Source organism: Panthera leo, chromosome D2, assembly GCF_018350215.1.
Source record: "Panthera leo isolate Ple1 chromosome D2, P.leo_Ple1_pat1.1, whole genome shotgun sequence".
NCBI lineage: Eukaryota > Metazoa > Chordata > Mammalia > Carnivora > Felidae > Panthera > Panthera leo.
In genome coordinates, this window is record NC_056689.1 from 42398030 (window position 1) to 42413345 (window position 15316).

At 38.8% G+C, this 15316-nt stretch overlaps 1 non-coding gene across 1 annotated transcript; it reads right to left on the reverse strand.

Annotated features, from left to right (window-relative positions):
- Nucleotides 1-12549: 12549 nt before the first annotated feature.
- Nucleotides 12550-12656, reverse strand: LOC122202851. The gene has a single exon (XR_006194907.1). It is a non-coding gene; the product is annotated as a U6 spliceosomal RNA (small nuclear RNA).
- Nucleotides 12657-15316: the final 2660 nt, after the last annotated feature.

A 15316-nucleotide genomic window follows, 5' to 3' on the forward strand; every position in this document is an offset into this window, starting at 1 on the left:
GTGGGAGAGAGGCAGAGAGAGAGACAGAGAATCCAAACCAGGCTCCATGCTATCAGTGCAAAGCCTAACATGGGGCTTGATCTCACTAACAGTGAGATCATGACCTGAGCCAAAGTCAGACACTCAGCCAACTGAGCCACCCAGGAGCCCCCATATCATCATCTTAATAGACATAGAATAAACATTTAACAAAAAGCCAAGATCTTCTTATGATAAAAACACTCAATGAACTAGTAATAGAAGGGAACTTCCTCAAAGTTTATACTGATAAAGTATATCTATGAAAACCCACAGTTAACATCTTAGTGGTGAAAGGATGAAATCTTTCCACCTAGGATCAGGAACAAAGCAAGGATGTTCACTCTCCCAACTTCTCTTCAACATTGTACTGGAAGGCAATTAGGCAGTTTAAAAGAAATAAAGTGCATCCAGATTAGAAAGGCAAAAGTAAAACTATCCTATTTGCAAATGACCTGATCTCATATATAAAAGTTCTAAGGATGTCACACACATACACATACACACATACACACAAATAAAAACTATCAGAGGTAGTAAACAAATACAGAAAGTTTGCAGAATACAAGATCAAAATAAAATTAGCAGTTGATTTTCTATATACTAACAGAAAATAATACAAAAATTAACTTAGGAAAATAACTCCAGTTATAATAGTATCAGAAAATTTAAAAAAATGCTTAAGAATAAATTCATTAAAGGAAGTATGAAATGTATACACTGAAAACTATAAAATATTGTTGAAAGAAATTAAAGAGGTCCCCTTCTCTCTGCCTCTCCCCACTCATTCTCTCTCAAATAAATAAATAAACAAATAAATAAATAAATAAATAACTTTAGAAAGAAATTAAAGAGGACACAAGTAGATGGAAAGACAGGCAATAATCATGGATTAGAAAACTTAACATTGTTGAAGTGTCAATACTTTCCAAATTAGTCTACAGATTTGCTGCAATCCTTATCAAAATCCTGGCTGACTTTTTTTGCAGAAACTTATAATCTGATCCTAAAATTCATATGTAAATGCAAAAGACCCAGAACAACCAAAATGATCTTTAAAAAGAACAATGTTCGGAGCACCGGGGTGGCTCATTCGGTTAAGTGACTGACTCTTGGTTTGGTCTCAGGTCATGATCTCAGGGTTTGTGAGGCTGAGCCCTGCATCAAGCTCTGCTCTGACAGCACAGAACCTGCTTGGGATTCTCTCTTTCCCTCTTTCTGCCCCTCTGCCACTCTTTCTGTCTTTCAAAGTAAATAAGTAAACTTAAAAAAAACAAAACAAAACAAAACACAGTGTTGGAGGACTCACATTACCTGACTTCAAAACTTACTCTAGGGTGCCTGGGTGACTCAGGTCATGATCTCATGGCTCATGAATTTGAGCCCCTCATCAGGCTTGCTTCTGTCAGCACTAAGTCCCCATTTGGATCCCCTGTCCCCTATCCCCCCTCTGCCCCTCTCCCACTCAAGCCCTCTCTCTCTTTCTCTCTCTCTCTCAAAAACAAATAAAACGTTGAAAAAAAAACTTACTCTAAAGTGACAGCAATCAAAACAGTGTGCTATTATCATAAGGGCAGACATATAGATCAATAAATACGATCAAGTCCAGAAAGAGATTTTTACATTTATGTATGATCAACTAGCTTTTATTTATTTATATTTTTACATCTGGGAAGTGTCGAACTTAGGTCATGTGATTGAAGTATGCTGTCCTGTTTAGTGATAGGTCGACCTCAGCTTAGAAAACCTCTAGGTTGAAAAACCTGAGCAGATTAAGATGTTCATTTGGTCATGCGGCCACCACAGGTAGTCCTGGGTGCTGAGTCTGAAGCCAAGTGAGCATGGTCATGGGCCCTTGGGCAAAGGTTGGTGCAACTAATGACTTCTGCAAAGGTCATGAATTCCGCTGTCAGTGTCAAGTGGCCATTTGAATCTACATTTATGATCAACTAATTTTCAATAATGATGTCAGAGTAATTCAAAAAGGAAAGAATAGTCAATAAATGGTGCTGGGACAACAGGATGTGCAAAAGAATGAAGATGGACTTCTACCATACTCCATGTACAAAAATCAACTCAAAAGAGGCCATTGACCTAATGTAATAGCTAAAACTATTAAAATCCTAGAAGAAAACATAGACATAAATCTTTGTGACCTTGGATTAAGTACTGTTTTTTTAGATAGGATACCAAAAGCATAAGCAAAAACGACAAAAAATTGACAAATTGGACTTCATAATTAAGAACTTTTGTGCTTCAAAGTATACTCTCAAGAAAGTAAAGTCATCTCGCAGACTAGGATAAACATCTGCAAACCATATATCTTATAAGAGATTGGTATCCAGAATATATAAAGAACTCTCAGAATCAACAATAGAAGGACAAAAAACCCCAATTTTTTAAAACAGCAAAGCATTTTTATAGACATTTCTCCAAAGAAGATATACAAGTGGCAAATTATTCCATGAAAAAATGCTCAACCTCTTTATTTATTAGATAAATTAAAACCAAAACCATAATGAAATATCATTCCACACCTACTAGGATGACTATAATAAAAAAAGACTGACTACAGCAAGTGTTGACAGAGATGTGCAGAAATTGGAACTTTCATACATTCCTGGTGAGAATGCTAAATGGTGCAGCATGTTGACAAATAGTTTAGAAGTTCCTTAAAATATTAAACATATAGTTATCATGTGACCCAGCAATTCTACTCCTAAGTATATACCCAAGAGAATTTAGACATATTTCTACATAAAATCTTGTATGTTAATGTTCACAGCAACATTATTCATAATAGCCAAAATGTGAAAACAACCCAAATGTCAATCAATTGATGAATGAATAATGTAGTATATTCATACAATGAAATATGCTTCAGCCATAAAAAGGAATGAAGTACTGATATATGCTACAACATGGATGAATCTTGAGAACATTATGCTAAGTAGAAAAAGCCAGACACAAAAGACCATGCTATGTATTACTTCACATATAGGAAATGTCCCGAATAGGCGAACACAGAGACACAGAAAGTAGATTAGTGGTTGCCTGACCTGGGGGGAAGCATGGAATGGTGGGTGACTGCTAATGGATACAGGGCTCTTCTGGGGATATTGTAACTGCTCTGGAATTAGATAGTGTTATTGATTGCACAGCTGTGTGAATATGCTAAAACCCACTGACTCCTACACTTTAAAAGGGTGAATTTTATGGCGTGTGAATTATATCTCAATATATATCTTACCATACATCCTAGTTTTATGGTATGTGAATTGAAAGTGGTATGGGAGCTTAGAGGAGAGTTACAAGTTAAAGGGGGGATCCAGGAAGGCTTCCCTGGGGAAGGGACACAAGTTGTCCTTTTCCTAGCTCTCCAGTCCCTGAACATAACTGGTTCACAATCATGTCCCAAAGCAATGCCTCTCCAGAGCAGTGACATGCCACTTTATACTCTTATACTCCTTCCTAGTGTCTTCCTTTCCTCTACAGAGGCTTCACATCATGTTCACACAATCCAAGCCCCATTCGTCCATCCGTTTTTCAGTGCAAGTTTGTTCTACAAGTGAACACATTTTTTTCACAGTCATTTTTATTTTCTGACCTTTCAGTGTCTTTTTTTTTAGTTGAAGTATAGTTGACATACAATATTATGTTGGTTTCAGGTGTACAACACAGTGATTTGACATTTACATACGTTATGAAATGATCACCATTGTAAGTCTAGTTGCCAAAATTATTGCAATATTTTCTAGCCAAATTTATAGGAAAGGCATAGCCTAGCAAAACAGAAAACGTTTAGACAAACTGCACCCCTTCAGTCAAGCACCATGGAAAAAATTATGGGCCCCTTCCCCACCCACACCAGGAAAAACTGAGAAGTGAGGCTATACTTTCACTCTTGTGAGGCTGTAACAATGTACTTTATTACCCCCCCGCCAAGATGGTGTCAGGGAAGATCGGGTAGGGAACGAGGACTTTCTTCCTCAAATAAATCAACCCCAGAGTATCAGTGGAGAACATGTTAGGAGACTAAATGCCAATCTCTACACAGCAGCAATGTAGAGCCTTCTCCTCACTTTGGACATCAACAGAGGCCAGAAAGAAAACCTGTACTCCCACCTATAAATAATGAGGAGGTGTCACCATCCTCTGCTAAAGAAAGCCAGATAAAACAGATTTAAGTAAGATCCAGAGACTCCTAACATAATATAAAAACGTCCAAGTTTCAGTTGAAAATTGCTCATCATACAAAGAACTGGGAAGATCTCAAATTGAATTTAAAAAGATAATCAATAGATGCTGATACCAAGACGAGAAGGAAGTTGGGATTATTAGACAAAGATTTTAAAGCACCAATGATAAAAATGTTTCAAGAAGCAATGACGAACATGCTTGAAACAATAAAAAAATTAGGAAACTTCATCAAAGAAACAGAAGATATAAAGAAAAACCAAATGGAAATTTTAGAACTGAAAAATACAATAACTAAAATGAAAAGTTCAGTGGATCGGCTCAACAGCAGAGTGGAGGGAACAGAGGAAAAATTAATCAAAGGAGTTCAGGAGTGGTTACGTTAATGTCAGATGATATAGATTTCAGAGCAAAGAAAATTACCAGAGTTAAAAGAATTTTACTTCATAAGAAAAGTATAAATTCCCCAAGAAGACACAGCATTCCTACACTTGTACACCAAACAACAGAGCTATAAAATATGGCAAGCATAAACTGATTAAACTGACAAGAAAACTAGAAAATACACAATTACAGCTGGAAACGTCAATGCCTCCCTGTCAATAATTGAGAAAACAATGAAATAGAGTATTAGCCAGGATATAGAAGAACTCAACACCGCCGTCAAACAACGTATCTGGTCAACACGTGTAGAATATCCCATCCACCGATGGCAGAATACATATTCTATTCAAGTGGCCACAGAACATATACCAAAGTAGACCATATCTTGGGCCATAAAGGAAGCCTTAACAAATTTAAAGTAATTAAAATCATATACAGTGTGTTCTCTGACTACAATTGAATCAAATTAAAAATCAGTAACAGAAAGATAACAGGAAAATCTCCAAACACTTCGAAACTAAACAGAACATTTCTAAATGATCCATGAACCAAAAAGGAAGTCTTTTTTAATTTTTTAATTTTTAATTTTTAATTTATTTATTTTTTAAATATGAAATTTATTGTCAAATTGGTTTCCATACAACACCCAGTCTTACGGGAAATTTTAAAAAGGCATGTAACCCAATACAACATATGAAAATGTGTGAGACACAGCTAAAGCAGTGCTGAGAGGGGAATTGAGAATATTAAATGCATTTATTAGAAAAGAAGAAATATGGAGGTCCCTCAAAAAATAAAAAATAGAACTAGCATATCATCCAGAAATTCTGCTTCTGGGTATTTATTTAAAGGACACTAAAACACTAACTCAAAAACATATCTGCACCCCTATGTTCATTGTAGCATTATTTACAATAGCCAAAGCATGGAAACAATCTAAATGTCCATCATGGATGCATGAAGAAAATGTGGTATATGTACAATGGAATATTACCTAACCACAAAAAGAAGGAAATCTTGCCATTTGCAATTCCATGGAGAAATCTTGAGGGTGTTATGCTAAGCAAAACAAGTCAGACATAAAGACAAGTACCAAACAATCTCAATCTCATTTATATGTGGAATCTTAACTTTTTTTTTTTTTTTTTAGAGAGAGAGAGAAAGAGAGAGCGAGCGAGAGAGCATACCATTGGAGGAGGGGAGCAGAGGGAGAGATAGAGAATCTTAAAGAGGCTCCAAGCTCAGTGTGGAGTCCCATGCAGGGCTCTATCCCACAACCCTGGGATCATGACCTGAGCCAAAATCAAGAGACAAATGCTCAACTAACTGAGCCACTCAGATGCCTCCCCTTATATGTGGAATCTTAAAAAACAAATTCTAAAAGAAAACAAACCAAGCTTGCAGATACTGAGAACAGACTGGGGTGTACCAGAGGCAGGGGAGAGGGGTGGGCAAAATGAGTGAAGGTGGTCAAAAGGTACAAACTTCCAGTTATAAAATGAGTAAGTTACAGGAAATTAATGTACAGCATGGTGACTATAGTTAAAAGTATTGTATTGTATATTTGAAAGTTGCTAAGAGAATAGATTTTAAAAGTTCTAGGCAGAAGAAAAAAGTCTGTAATTGTGTGTGGTGATGGATGTTAACTAGATTTATTGTGGTGATCATTTCATTGTATATACATATATCAAGTCATTATGTTGTATATCTGAAATGAGTGTAATATTACATGTCAATTATGTCTCAATTTAAAGAGAGAGGAAAGGTGTTAGCTCACTTATCTAAGCTCTCACTTCAAGAATCTACAAATAGAAGAGCAAAATAATCCCCAAGTAAGCAGAAGGAAGGAAATAATAAAGATAAGAACCAAATCAATGAACTGAAACAGAAAAATAATATAAAAAATCAATAGAACAGTTTAAAAAAATTTTAATGTTTAATTCTGAGAGAGAGACAGAGCATGAGTGTGGGAGGGGCAGAGAGAGAGGGAGACACAGAATCTGAAGCAGACTCCAGACTCTGAGCAGTCAGCACAGAGCCCAACACAGGGCTCAAACTCATGAACAGTGAGATCATGACCTGAGCCGAAGTCAGTCGCTTAACCGACTGTGCCACCCAGGTACCCCCTAAAACAGATTTTTTATATCAATAAAATTAACAAAACTCTAATAAGAGTGACAAGAATAAAAAAAAATAAGGCACAAATTATCAATATCAGGAATGAAACAAGGATATCACTACAGACTCTGCAGATAGCAGCAGTAATATGTGAACACTACACACAACTCTATATAAACTCTATATAAACATAAATTTCACAACATAGATGGAATGGACCAATTCCTTAAAAAGCATGCCAACTACCACAACTCATCAAATATGAGACAGATAATAGCCCTACAACTATTAAGGGAATTGAATTTAGAATTTAAAATCTCCCAGAAACAACATCTTCGGACCCAGAGAATTCTACCAAATGTTTAAAGAAGAATTAACACCAATTCTATGCAATCTCTTTTAGACAATAGAAGAGAAGGGAAGACTTCTCTGTTCATTTTATGAAACTATCATTACCGTGATACCAAAACCAGACAAAGAAAAAACAAGAAAACTGTAGACCAATATATCTCATTAATGCAGATGTGAAAGCCCTTAGAATATCAGCAAATAGAAATCAACTACACATGAAAACAATTTTACATCATGATCCAAGAGGGATCCAGAGATACAAGGCTTGTTCAGTATGGGGAAATCTGTCATTGTAATCCACCAGATTAGACTATTAAAGGATAAATATCATACAATCTTATCAGCAGATGTAGACAAAAAACATTTGATAAAATTCAGCCCCCATTCATAATAAAAACTCTCAGAAAAATAAGAATAAAGGAGATCTTCCTTAACTTGATAAAGAGCATCTAAAAAACTTAGAGCTAATGTACTTCAAGGCAAAAACACAAATGCTTTCTCCTCAAGATCATGAGCCAAGCAAGGATGTCTGCTTTCATAACCCTATTCAATATAATGCTAGAAGTTCTAGCCAGGAAAAAAAAAAAGTTCTAGCCAGTATAATAAGGGCAAGAGAAGGAAATAAACAACATACAGGTTGGAAAGGAAGAAGTAAAACGGCCTCTATTTTCAGATGATAAATTTTCTACATAGAAAATTCCAGCAAATGTACGAATATACTCTTAGAACTAACAAGTAAGTTCAAGCAAGACTGTAGGATAAAAGGAAAACATACAAAAATAAATTTTATTTCTATACATCAACAACTAGCATGTGAAATTAAAATACAATACCATTTACAATTGCTCAAAGACAATGAAATACCTAGGTGTAAATCTAACAAAACATATATAGGACTTACATGCTGAAAATTGTGCAATGATGATGAAAGAAATGGAAAAAAAAAAAGATCTAAATGGAGAAACACATCTTGTTCATGAATTGGAAGACTCAACACAGTAAAGATGTTCATTCTCCCCAAACTGATACATAGGTATAATGCAATTCTTATTAAAATCCTAGCAAAATTGCTTCTAGATATAGATTTTTAAAAATTTTATGTGGAAAGGCCTTAACATTTTTGAAAGGAAAGAATAAACTGGAAGAAATCCATTTACCCAATTTCAAGGCTTATTATAGAGCTACAGAAATCAAGTCTGTGTAGTATTGGCCGAAGTATAGCCACATAGATCGGTGGAACGGAACAGAGAACCCAAGAAAATACCCACGCTGATATGCCCAACTGACTTTTATTTTAAATGTTTATTTTTGAGAGACAGTGAGAAAGAAAGCGGAGGAGAGGCAGACAGAGAGGGGGACGGAGGATCTGAAGCAGGCTAGGCGCTGACAGCAGAGAGCTTGAACTCAAGAACTGTGAGAGCATGACCTGAGCCAAAGTCGGATGCTAACCCACTGAGCCACCCAGGCGTCCCTGCCCAGCAGATTTTTGATGAGGATGCAGAAGCATAAATTAATGGTGCAATCAGATGCCCTAGGCACAAACAATAAATAAAAATAACGCTTGACCTGTGTCACTTTCATACAAAAATTAGCCTAAAATGGATCATGGACATGAAGATAAAATGTAAAACTGTAAATATCTTAGGGAAAAAAAAAAACAACTTAGGAAAAAGTCTATAGGATGTAGAGCCAGGCAAAATGTTCTTAGACTCGACATAAAAAGGGCAATTTATAAAAGGAAAATCTTATAAGTTTGACTACATCAAAATAAAAGCATTTGCTCTGCAAAAGCCCCTGTTAAAAGGGATTTTGACAAGAACATATTTAACAGTTTCTACGAAGAGAAAGGGAGCTTCACTTTCAAGTCAATAGAGATTGTCATTTGGGACCCTTTCAAAACAACCAATTATGACTATCTCTATGACATTGCCATCCAACCCCCATCCCTCACTTCTGTCTTCGTGGTAATTAGGAGGTATTCACCTCATGCCTTGCTGAAGTCCAGACAAAGCAGTTCTTTAATCTGCCTATCTAGTGATCCCATCACAAATGGCTCAATGGAGTCTGGCACATCTTGTGGATGGTGTGATTTTCTACACAGTACACTCATTATAGGTGGATAGGACAAATGATCTAATTAACAAAGACAGCTACTTTCAACGCATTCTGTCCCAGACCCAGCTATATCTCTATTAGGAAGAAAACACATCACATTTTCTATTTGAGAATCTTGGGATCTAAGTCTTCAATTTGGGTGTTGGAGGGAATAAGGAGAGGAATCGTGGCACCTGCTTTATCCAAATCTTTCTACAAGGTGAAGATTTATTAAACACATATTGTTTTGAGCTCTTCATATTAAAGTTTTGAGTGAAAAGCACAGATGTGATGTGAAGGGTACAATACCTTCTTACCTTGGAACTCATTTATGCCATTTATACTATAAAGGAATCAAATGTTAATAATCACAGATACTTTGCTATAGAAAATACCTCTCCTGCCTTCCTTGTACACTGCCCTGAAAATGTTTCCAATACTTCCAAAGACAACTGTCTAGGGATCAGTCACAGAACATTTTCCTTCAACCTGGATATTAACCGAGCAAGCAGCAGCTTTGGAATTATACACCTGTGATCAGGCCAAATGTGGCAGAAGCATTTACCCTTGTCTCCTCAGAGGCAAAGAAACTCTGTTTTGCACATCAGCCTTTTTTTTTTCCTTTGCTCTCTGTTCAGAGATCCAGCCCCACCCCATGAAAAGGCTGTCTATTTGATCAGAGAGACACAAAGTTGGCTTGTGCAAACCAAGTGTAAAAGACAGAAGAGCAATTTATTCTGGTTAATAAGCTAAGAGAAAACATGCAGAGGCCAATTGTATGGTGGGCACAAGAAGGGTTTCTTGTCTGGAGAGTGTATAGTGTAGCAGACACTGTCATTTGTTTGCCCATCCAACGGCCCTCGCCCTTTTTTATTGTGCAGAATAAAACCCTATTTGCTGCAGATATCAGGCAGGTGGCTGTGAGATTTAGGAGAAAATTATGTGCTATCAGTCCTCCTGCATGAGAAAATTACAATTTCTCTATACAAATTTTGGGAGGCAGCCTTCAAGATCCTTAAATGATTCTTGCCTACTGATATTTACACCCAAAAGAGTGTACTCCTCTTTTGCACTGAATAGGGCTGCGGTGTGACCAACAGGATATTGTGGAAATGCAGAATTTGAATCTTTCAAAGCTAAGTTATTAAAACACATCGTAGCTTTTATCTTGCCTTCTCGGATTCATTCAGAAGGAATCCAGTTCTCATACAGTGAAAACATTCAAGCAATCCTATGATAAAGTCCATGGGACCAGGAACTGAGGCCTCCCGCCAATCGCCAGAATAAAATTGCTGGCCATGTGAGTGAATAAACTTTGCCCAGATCCTCCAGCTCTGGCTGCAGACAACTGGAAGTCCAGCTGACGTCTTGCCTGCACTTTTATTAGAGACCCCAAGCCAGCACCATGCAGCCAAGTCTCTCCCAAATTGCTGGCCCAAAGAAACTATGAGAGATACTATTGCATTAAGCCAATAAATTTCAGGGCAATTGGTTATGCAGTCATAGGTAACTGACATACCAATCATGTTAATTCCCATTTCCCCTGGATGGTATAGAGGTAGCCAGAGAACCACAGACTAAAAACCAGACACGTAAATGAGAGCCTTTGACATTGCCTATGTCTTGTTCTGACAGCCTGGGCAGGTGGTGTGCTCATAAGCCTTATTTCTAGAACAATTTTGAAAGCCCTGATTTTTAGTATTTACCTAGTTCTATGGGGTAAATATTCCCTTCATGGTTAAGCTCATGCTACCACCACAGTTGGGAAAGGTTGTACACAGTTGGCTCTCTCAAACCCCTGTGAGTCAGCTCCAGCAGTAGAGAAAGAATTTATTTCCAGGTCTCTTTCAGTCCAAAGCTCCAGCTCCTTATGGTCCGGATGCTGCTATTCCAAAAATTCAATAGTACTGCAGACCCTTGGTCTACCTGTGAAGAACTAAAGAGTACTTGATTAGATCATAGTTTTGATTATTTATTATTATAGTGCTCTGATTGAAGCCAGGGGATGCTGGTCCCCCCCATACGCACTTCCTCAGCCTTCAGGGGAGCTCCTCTTCATGCTAGAGAGAGCCAGCAAGTAGCTACATGCCTATTCAGTGGGAGAAACATCATCCCTGAAGATGTGGATTGACAATGTCCTAGGACAGTGACCTAAACATCTTTTTTTAATTTTTAATTTTTATTTTTTATTTTATTTATTTCTTTTTTCAATATATGAAGTTTATTGTCAAATTGGTTTCCATACAACACCCAGTGCTCATCCCAAAAGGTGCCCTCCTCAATACCCATCCCCCACCCTCCCCTCCCTCCCACCCCCCATCAACCCTCAGTTTGTTCTCAGTTTTTAAGAGTGTCTTATGCTTTGGCTCTCTTCCACTCTAACCTCTTTTTTTTTTTTTCCTTCCCCTCCCCCATGGGTTTCTGTTAAGTTTCTCAGGATCCACATAAGAGTGAAACCATACGGTATCTGTCTTTCTCTGTATGGTTTATTTCACTTAGCATCACACTCTCCAGTTCCATCCACGTTGCTACAAAGGGCCATATTTCATTCTTTCTCATTGCCACGTAGTACTCCATTGTGTATATAAACCACAATTTCTTTATCCATTCATCAGTTGATGGACATTTAGGCTCTTTCCATAATTTGGCTATTGTTGAGAGTGCTGCTATAAACATTGGGGTACATTGGGGTACAAGTGCCCCTATGCATCAGTACTCCTGTATCCCTTGGGTAAATTCCTAGCAGTGCTATTGCTGGGTCATAGGGTAGGTCTATTTTTAATTTTTTGAGGAACCTCCACACTGTTTTCCAGAGTGGCTGCACCAATTTGCATTCCCACCAACAGTGCAAGAGGGTTCCCGTTTCTCCATATCCTCTCCAGCATCTATAGTCTCCTGATCTGTTCATTTTGGCCACTCTGACTGGCGTGAGGTGATATCTGAGTGTGGTTTTGATTTGTATTTCCCTGATGAGGAGCGACGTTGAACATCTTTACATGTGCCTGTTGGCCATCCGGATGTCTTCTTTAGAGAAGTGTCTGTTCATGTTTTCTGCCCATTTCTTCACTGGGTTATTTGTTTTTCGGGTGTGGAGTTTGGTGAGCTCTTTATAGATTTTGGATACTAGCCCTTTATCCGATATGTCATTTGCAAATATCTTTTCCCATTCCGTTGGTTGCCTTTGAGTTTTGTTGGTTGTTTCCTTTGCTGTGCAGAAGCTTTTTATCTTCATAAGGTCCCAGTAGTTCATTTTTGCTTTTAATTCCCTTGCCTTTGGGGATGTGTCAAGTAAGAAATTGCTATGGCTGAGGTCAGAGAGGTCTTTTCCTGCTTTCCCCTCTAGGGTTTTGATGGTTTCCCGTCTCACATTCAGGTCCTTTATCCATTAAAAATATGGAACGCTTCACGAATTTGTGCGTCATCCTAGCGCAGGGGCCATGCTAATCTTCTCTGTATCGTTCCAATTTTAGTATATGTGCTGCCGAAGCGAGCACAGCATCTTTTTTTTTAAATGTTTATTATTTTTTGAGAGAGAGATAGAGAGAGGGAGAGAGAGGGGGAGGAGGAGAGAGAGAGGGAGACACAGAATTGGAAGCAGGCTCCAGGCTCTGAGCTGTCAGCACAGAGCCCAACGCGGGGCTCGAACCCACGACCCATGAGATCATGATCTGAGCCAGGTTGAACGCATAACCGACATAGGCACCCCAAGGACAATGACTTAAGAGTGCCAGTGCTTAACAGCAATCTAGCGATCTTCTGGCATGTGGTTAGGTCCCTAGTGAATAGAATGGGCTTCACAAACTAAGAATAGAAGCTCACCTTGAAGCCTGAGATATGGTCGTTCAGCAACACACAGACTTAGAGAAGATCCTTTTCTGATAAGATAATAGCATGGTGGTTAAGTGTCAACTTAGATTGTTTGCATTCACATTGTTTCCACTAGCTGTGTAATTTGGGGGCATTTACTTAATTTTATAAGCCTCACCTTTCCCATCTGTAAAATGAGAATAATAGGGCTGATTGTATACAATCATGAATGTTATGTGCTTGGCCTATGGAAAGTATTCAATAAAATCTGGCTATTAGTAGCATTATTATTATCATTACTGTGCAGTGATGCAGGTCACTGAAGGCAAAGTTGCAAAGTTTTGATAATAAAAAGGAGACACTCCCTAGCATGTCTCCATATTCCCCAAAGTAGAGCTGGAAAGACAGGATGGATTGGGCTTCCCTGCCCCGCATCCTCCCCGTTGAAGTGTCAGTGACACTCCTCTGCAGAGGCAGCCCCACCCACATCCTGAAATATTTCCAACTAGCACAGAAGGACATCATGTCCTCAACCACCAGCTGTGCCACAGTTGAGCCTCTTATCAGGTGCCCACCGAATCCCAGGCCACCCCTCCTCTTGTCCTTGTCTATCTGACCTGGTTCCCAACTCACTTTTTCTGCTGGCACTTGTCTGGGGCTGGATCCCCACCTGGATCTTGTGGTCTTTGTCTATCAGTTAGGGGAAGAGGCTCTTATACCCTGAGATGACAGCTGAGCTCACTCCTATGTGGGTACCGACTGTCAGAAGGATGGCATTATCTGTTTAATGTGTCAGCTGTCACTGTGCCTCTCTCACCCAGACAAGCACTTGCTACCCATCACTGTGGATCAGCAGCTGCTTTCTAGAGAGGCTCTCCAGTCTTGTGATAACCTAATCTGGCATCCTAATCTTCCTCACAATTTGATATTGCTGAAGTCCCTGTGGGTCTTGTATATGTCCTCACAAAGGACATCTAGACACAAAAGAAGCTTGTTGTGAGTAGACAGTACTGCTCTTCAGTTCCTGGGCCCTACCTCACACCAGATCACAGCCAGCTGTCTGATTTACCCACATGAGCCAGAAGGATTCAGAAGTGTTCCCATCTGTTAGAGCTACCACCTTCCATTCTGTACCACACCGGAGTGGAGGCAGTAAAACGTAGTCTCTCCCCTCCCCCTGCTTGCTGCACCTCAGGCAAGCCTATGTGCTGTTCTTGATTTTAGCACTTCTGACTGCTGTAGGAACACAGGAAATAGCAGCCATATGAGAAACTAAGTTTGATTTTCCAAAATTATAAAATTTCTATAACCAGCATTAGATTTGGGGGTCTGTACTATTACAGAGAAATTACTCAGTGGATGCTTGTTAAAAATGACCATGCAGAGGAGAGCCTGGGTGGCTCACCTGGTTAAGTGCCTGATTCTTAGTTTTGGCTCAGGTCATGATCTCACAGTTTGTGAGTTTAAGTCCTGCCTTGGGCTCTGCACTGGCAACACAGAACCTGCTTGAGATTCTCTCTCTCCCTCTCTGTCTCTGCCTTTTCCCCACTTGTTCTCTCTGTCTCTCTCTCAATAAATAAATAAATAAATAAAATTTTAATGAAAGACAGAGTTTATTCAAGACTATGGGAACAGGAGAGAGACCATTGCAATACAAGAGACTAAACTCAATTCCAAATACAAACAGGAGCAAGTGAGGATTTACTAAGAAACTTACTAAGAGAAACTTGGTTAGGTATCAAGAGTGGAGGAAGAGGAGTTTGATTAGATATCAAGGGTGGAGGAAGAAGAATGTAATTGGATATGGGGGTGGTGGGTGGATTCTTTGGCAAAACTGGGCTCAGCAGGTGAAGGATGAGAGCTAGTCAAGGAGAGGACTCAAAGAAGCCTGACTACAGTTGGTGAAGGAGGGAGTCTTTGCCAGTATCAGAACTCTCCAGAGAAACAGACCAATAGGATGTATGTATGTGGAGAGAGAGAAAGGAGGATGGATGTGGAGGGGGTAGAAAGAGAAAGGAAAAGTGGGAAGGAAGAAGGAAAGAAAGAGAGAGAAAGATTTATTTTAAGGAATCAACTCATTTAATTGTGAAGTCTGGCCAGTCAGAAATCCATAGGGCAGACCAGCTGGCTGGAAACGCAGGCTGAATTTCTATGTTACAGTCCCAAGGCAGAAAGTCTTCTCTGGAAACCTCAGATATTTGATATCTTAAGGCCTTCAATGGATGGGATGAGGCCTACTCACATTTTGGAGGGTAATCTACTTTACTTGAAGTCAACTGTCTGTAAATGTCAATCACACCGACCAAATACCTTCACATCTAGACTAACATTCAACCAGACAACTGGA